We start from the raw sequence: 7,526 nt of genomic DNA on the forward strand, positions 1-7,526 counted from the left end.
TTAGAAAACAATTCCACTAAGCCCATTACTTTTCTCCCATTTTCCATACTTACAACAGGTTTTCCCTTTTTCAAAACATACTTTCAAATACCCAATTTTCCTCCACACTTTCCCAAAATCTCATAATGGCATTTCGGTTTATTCCCAACACATTCGTATCTATACATGCATGTCTTTAATAGAAAGGAGATAACGAATCATCAACATGAATATAATCAACAAATGCGGCAACTCGGCCCTCCAAAACTGTAACCATCGCAATACAAGATATATTCAGGTACACTGAGACAATAACGATAAAATTCTATTCTACCGGCTAAGTCAGTTCTCCAGGCGCTAGCTGGAAGGTAGCGGTACCTTTGATTATGTAAAAAAACAATGTATAAAGAGAATTGTATAGAGAATGAATGATGTATTATTGATTGATATAATGTTGATATCAATTACAATGATTCATGATTCCTATATATAGAAGAGGGTGAGTGTGTAGTAGGTAAGGAGTAGGTGAAGTGGAGGTGGTAGTGGTGTAGTGGGTTAGGTTTAGTGGAGTAGGTGAGGTGGTAGTGGTGTAGTGGGTTAGGTTTAGTGGAGTAGGTTTAAGTGGGTGAAGTAGGTGGAGAGTAGGTGAATTTTAACAGCCCCCCGCAAACTCAAGGGAGATAGGAACTAACCAACTTGAGTTTGGAGAGAGTAACAAAACAAGAAAATACATAAAAAATAAAAGAGGATAAGAGACACTGTATGGTCGTGTCAGACCATTGGTGAAGACACTGGATGGTGGTGTCATAACGTTGTAGAGGACACTGTATGGTGGTGTCATAACCATGTAGAGGACACTGTATGGTGGTGTCATAACGGTGTAGAGGACACTGGATGGCGGTGTCAGATCGATGTAGAAGACAGTTTATGGGGTCATGTCGGACCGTTGTAGCAGACACTGTGTGGTCGTGTCAGACCGATGTAGAAGACAGTTTATGGGGTCATGTCGGACCGATGTAGAAGACAGTTTACGGGGTCATGTCGGACCGTTGTAACAGACACTGTTGTGACAGTTGTTGTGACAGTTTACGGAGTCTTGCTGGACCTTTGTAGAAACTAACCGGAATCAATGTCGGGACAGTTTACAGAGTCTTGTCGGACCCTTGAAGGAGCTAACCGGAATCAATGTCGGGACAGTTTACAGAGTCTTGTCGGACCCTTGAAGGAGCTAACCGGAATCAATGTCGGGACAGTTTACAGAGTCTTGTCGGACCCATAAAGGAGCTAACCGGAATCAATGTCGGGACAGTTTACAGAGTCTTGTCGGACCCTTGTAAAAGTTGCACCCTCAAAAGGTGTGCCCAATTTTGTCAAAAGGCGTGCCATCAAAAGGCGTGCCCAATTCATCAAAAGACGAGCCATCAAAAGGCGCGCCAGACACGCGGTGATGCACGTGATCGACAGTGCGCGTGTCGGCCTCTTCGTCATGTTCTATATAAATCAATGCGGAGGCTGAGGCAGAAAACCTACTAAAATCTTCTGAAAAAACTCTTCCTTGCCTGAGAGAGAAACTCTGTAATACTCTGTAACCAACCCGTCTCTGAAACACTCAGCAACATGGCCTCTTCTTCCCGTCCAGCTACCCAAAACATGGCCTCCTCTTCCCGTGGTCTGCTCACGCTCTTTCCAGAACTGAACGAGCCCACAAGAGAAATAACTGGTGCGGTGGCCAGTGAACCTCAACCAAACACCTCTGGTTTTGCTCCGTTGAACTTTCCGATGCGGTCGGTGGAGCAAAAAATGGCGGTGCAAACTGATATTGAGGCCAATCAGTATACTCTGAAGTCATGTGTGGAAACCATGACTGCGGTCACAAACTTGTCGCACCGGCTGCAGAGCAGGACAAATGAGGTGCAACAGTTAAACTCCCAGCTGGCTCTGCTCCAACGCATGTATAAGGATGCGCGAGCAGAGATAAGTGTGCTAAAGGCAGAAAACAAGGAGCTGAAGCGGAAGGCCACCGTGATGTTCCGATTTGGAGGTCCACCATATGCTGTAGTGGAGGAGCAGGGAGGAGGAAACTTGCTTGGTGGTCTAGGAAGACCGGAGGCAACACCGTCAAGGGCCGGCCAGGACGGAGGCAAGAAGAAAAGACCGGCGGCAGAGTAGAGAAAAATCCCACTGTGGGTGTGGGTTTTTGTTGTTGTTGTTGTTTTTTTTTTTTTTTTTTTTATTTTTTTATTTTTTTTTTTTTATATATGATGTAAAATTGTGATTGGGGTTGATCGTTGAGATGAATAAAAGATGGTTTGGTGTGCAAAGCTATATGGGTATGAATGGAATTGGAAAAAGATGAAAAATAATGTGAAAGAAAAATAAAGAAATAAATAATAAAAATATATTTGAAAGCAAAAAAGAAAGATGGGAAAAATAAGGAAAGTGGTTTGGAGAAAATAAATAAAAATAATGGAGTTGGAAATCAAACGGAGGAGAGATGATGATGTTTTTTTTTTTTTTTTTTAATATAATATAAAAAGAGATATATATATATATATATATAAAATAACGAAAGTGGGGGAACAAGGAGTGTACCAATAAGCTTTATAATAAAAAAAAAAAAGTTTGGGCGGTGGATGCAAAGTGAGGAGAGAGAGTGTTTACATGCAACTCAGATGTCTGCAGTGACAAGAATAAGAAAATATTGTTTTCCCCAAACTTCAAATGGAACCTGGACAAACAAACAGTAAGCAATTGTTTTATCCTTTCAAAGAACACAGCATTAGTTGCTGCTGCCACTGCCAAACAGGTAGCCCAGGGAAGATCCGCCACCTGGGGCCGCGTGGACTTTAGTTGAAGGCCGATCCGTGATGAAGTTTCCAGTATTCTGTCCATCAGCTCGAAAATAGTTGTTTCCAGCATTTCCTTGAATACCAGCTGGAATCTGCTTAGTAACATCTACTGGTGGTGCAGCAGCCGCAGGCTTCTGAGAAGGTTCATTGCTTGCAACCTGTACTGAACTCTGAGGAGCTTCAGCATTCTTTGGGGTGGCTTTTGGAGCCTCTCCACTTCCGAAAAGGTAATCAAGGGAACTCTGTCCCCCACCGCTGCTGACCCCACGGCCCATAATCTGATCTGAATATGTAAATAAAACCCCTAACCCTGTGTTGTGTCTGGTGTTAGGATCAGATCTGGAGCGAAGATAAGCAGTTCCAGATTGATTATCCCGGTGCATGTATAATTTCTACAGCACAGGGTGAAGAACTAAAGAAGCAAATAGGAGCCGTGGCATATGTAGAGTGCAGCTCCAAGACCCAGCAGAATGTGAAGGCTGTCTTTGATGTTGCAATCAAGGTGGTTCTACAGCCTCCAAAACCAAAGAGAAACAAGAGGAGAGGAGAGCTGTGATGTTGTGGGCATTTGTGGTGGTGGTGAAGATGGATGAAGGTATGTGTAGAAAATTTTAGCGGACTAGGTTGAGGTCCGGCGGGCGACTAAGGCGAGGTTGCCGCCCGCCGGTAAAGCGAAAAATACTAAGTGCTTAACTTTGCTCTGATACCATGTAAAAAAACAATGTATAAAGAGAATTGTATAGAGAATGAATGATGTATTATTGATTGATATAATGTTGATATCAATTACAATGATTCATGATTCCTATATATAGAAGAGGGTGAGTGTGTAGTAGGTAAGGAGTAGGTGAAGTGGAGGTGGTAGTGGTGTAGTGGGTTAGGTTTAGTGGAGTAGGTGAGGTGGTAGTGGTGTAGTGGGTTAGGTTTAGTGGAGTAGGTTTAAGTGGGTGAAGGTTTAGTGGAGAGTAGGTGAATTTTAACAGATTATAAGCGCAATTAGTTCTCCAGGCGCTAACTGGAAGGTAATGGTACCTTTAATTATAAGCGCAGTGTATAACACTAATAATCACAATACAACAGAGCATAACCAACAAGTGTAATACATATACACATGAACTATCAAGATACATAAGCGATATGTTAAAGTATATGAACACATAGGTGTGTGGAGTGCATCCCCTATCTCCTCCCACACACTGGGGTACATCACCTATCTCCTCCTTAACAATTATACATATATAATGTATCATAGCACTTCATTACGTACAATGTTCAGTCAACATCGGTGTAATGCAAACACAACACTTCAAAACAACAATGTCATCTTCCACCGATGACCAAGTACAAAACCTCTAGATGCATGATTTTAATACACCTATTATAAACAATCAACTCTCATGAGATCTTAAACCCAACAACGACACTAGTACGATAGGTAAGGGTAAAAAAACCCCAAATTGGTGTATTCAACACCATGATACAATAATTCAATTCTCATGCTTATTTTCTGAAACTCACATAGAATTAACATTTCATTTCCCATCTCCAAGATCAACTTTCATAAACTTTCCAAGTCAACATGTTACACTATTTATTCCCCAAAACACTTTTCCCATTCACAAAATCAATTCCATTCTTTTTATTTTACAAGATCAATTCCACGAATAATAAAAGCCATAATCCAACTCGGTTCAATACATTCATTTCAAAACAACCCCAAAGCCATGGTTAATCCCTTAGGCATTAACACCTTCACCCAACTCATATTAACAATAGTAATTTATAATTATTGTTCAATCAACCTCCCTCTTTAATTTACCAAAAAAAAATATAATTTAGGGCTTTTTCTTCTTCCCACAACAACATGCTAATTCACACTCCAATTAACCCAAAGAACTATCAATGATAAATTAATCATTTTCAAACAACCAACTCTAGGTTCTCTCACATGGTTTTCAAAGAAATTCAACATGATATAATTTTCATGCAATACAAAACTACCACATGTATATCTATATACGGAGTATTGAGAAAGAACAAGGAGAATCCCTACCTCAAATGGAGAACCCAAGGGGAAGAAGAGCCAAACTCGGAAGTGCTCCAAATCCACAAATGTTCAGATTAAAACGAAGCCCAGGCCACCCTCTATCTTTCTTACAAAGGCACTAGGCTAGGAACACACTAGAGCTAGATGGATTTTTAGAGAGAAGATATGTAGAGAGAGAGAGAGTGCAGCCGATCTAGGGTTTTGAGACAAAAGGGAAATCAAAAAGTGAAGAAAAAGCTGCTGCTGCGAACTGATATATACGTTTCTCGCTCGAGCGAATGAGTGGTCGCTCGAGCGACCAGACACAAAGAAACCTCGCTCGAGCGTACAAAGCCTCGCTCGAGCGAACAACACGAAGCTTCAGGTCTGCACCCTAGAAGCACGCTCGAGCGAAGAAACTCTCGCTTGAGCGAAGAAGCCCAAAACATACAGCTCGCTCGCTCGAGTGAAGAACAGCTCGCTCGAGCCAAGGCTACGTCTGAACAAAACCTGAAGACACGAAAATCCCGCTCGAGCATACAAACTCTCACTTGAGCGAAGAAGCAACAACAAGAGGCTCGCTCGAGCGACAAAGTCCTGGCTCGAGTGAAGAGGCTAAAAACTGGACAGTAACCATATGCTTCCAATCACAACCAACCTGAAACGAACCTACCCAAAACATCCTATAACTAAAATACAAAGTATTGGAGGACGGAAACAAGTTAAATACAACAATCCGCATCTACGGAACCAAGTCCGGAATACAAAATAAAATAGAGGGAAAACCGGGATCGCTATAAAACTTTAGGGATTGCCCAGGTTAATTTTAGACCACTGCCATTTGCTGATAATGGAGAATGACAGAGATTAGGGGCCCAAACCTTTTAGGTTCCTTAATGCTTGGACTCTCCATCCCAATTTTTCTCAGCATTTTTTTACCTTTTGGTCAAATACTACCTTTGACGGTTGGTTTGGATTCATACTTCTACAAAAGCTCAAGCATTTTAAGTTAATTCTGAAATCTTGGAATATTGAGGTGTTTGGCAATACTCATTCCAAAGTCAAGTCATTGGAGGAAGAGTTACATGCATTGGACATCATTGTAGAGGAAAGGTCACTGGCTGATTTAGAAAAGGCAAGAAGAAGAATGGTTAGAGGTGAGATGTGGAAACTCTACAAAATGATAGAGTGGATATGGCATCAAAAATCCAGACTGAACTGAACTCTCAATGGTGATAAAAACACTAAGTTCTTTTATGTTGTTACTAGTACCAGGCAAAGCAGAAATCTAATTACATTTATTTCAATTGATGGTGTGTCTTTTGAGGAACCTATCCGGGTCAGGCAGCAAGTTTTACAACGTTTCAAGACTCAACACATTGAATCATGGGTTAAGAGACCTACTTTGGGAGGGGTGTTTAATACTATTGAAACAGATTATGTATCTCAACATTTGGTAGTTGAGTTCAGTGCAACTGAAGTTCTAGCAACAGTTAAAGATTGTAACAACAACAAAGCTCCAGGTCCTGATGGTTTCAATGTATTGTGCTACCAGAAATTCTGGAATGTTATGAATCCAAACATAATGCAAATTTTCAAGGAATTTCACGCGAACAACAGGCTTACTTATGGCATTAACAGCACATTTATAACTCTCATTCCCAAGTTAGAAAATCAAGTTGATTTGTCTGACTATAGACCTATAAGTCTAGTGGGATCCATCTACAAAATCTTGGCCAAAGTTCTCTCACACAGATTGAAATTAGTGCTTCCTTCAATCATTGGTGAAACTCAGACTGCATTCATAGGAAGGAGAAATATTCTTGATGGGGTGTTCATTGCTAATGAAGTGGTGGATGGTTAGAAGAAGGCCAAAAAGTAAGGATTGATTCTTAAATTGGACTTTGAGAAAGCATTTGATTTTGTCAATTGGGAATTCCTTTTCTCTTTGATGACCGGTTTTGGCTTTGAGGATAAATGGATCTCTTGGATGAAAGCTTGCGTTTCTATAGCAAGAATCTCCATTCTAGTGAATGGGTCACCTACTGAGAAATTCTCCTCCCAAAGAGGTCTTAGGCAGGGTGATCCACTCTCACCTTTTCTTTTCAACATAGTGTCTGAAGGGCTTAACATTCTTCTAGTTAGAGCACTTAATCTTGGTATTCTTAGTGGTGTGGAAGTTGGGACTAATAATGTTCTTATATCTCATTTGCAATTTGCCGATGATTCCATCATCTTTTGTGAAGCTAATTGGGATCAATTGGCATCTATTAAAAGAATTCTCATATGCTTTCAAGTACTATCGGGTCTCAAAATTAACTACCACAAGAGTGTTGTGTGTGGTGTTGGTGTGGCTGAAGATATTATGATTTCCTTTGCCAATCTTCTCAATTGCAAGATGCAGGGCCTTCCTCGAAAATTTCTGGGCTGCCTTTAGCTGCTAATCCTGGCAAAAAATCTACTTGGAAGCCTGTTATTGACAAAATCAAATCTAGGCTGTCTAGGTGGAAGAGAAAATTGCTATCCTTTGCAGGTAGATTAACTTTGATCAAATCTACTTTGTCTAGCTTACCTGTTTACTTTCTCTCTTTATTTAAAATGCCTGAAGGAGTGGCTCGAGAAATAGAAAAGATTGAGGCTACATTCTTATGGGGTGGTAGTGATCTCAAAAG

General features: G+C 40.8%; 1 pseudogene across 1 annotated transcript; it reads right to left on the reverse strand.

Moving 5' to 3' along the window:
- Positions 1 to 2,635: 2,635 nt before the first annotated feature.
- On the reverse strand, positions 2,636 to 3,226 carry LOC114290436 (protein SPIRAL1-like 1 pseudogene; annotated as a pseudogene). The gene has a single exon (XR_014335592.1). The product of XR_014335592.1 is annotated as a protein SPIRAL1-like 1 pseudogene (transcript).
- Between the last annotated feature and the right edge of the window lie 4,300 nt (positions 3,227 to 7,526).

The sequence above is a fragment of the Camellia sinensis genome, chromosome 7, assembly GCF_055761805.1.
Source record: "Camellia sinensis isolate YWXY chromosome 7, ASM5576180v1, whole genome shotgun sequence".
Classification (NCBI taxonomy): Eukaryota; Viridiplantae; Streptophyta; class Magnoliopsida; order Ericales; family Theaceae; genus Camellia; species Camellia sinensis.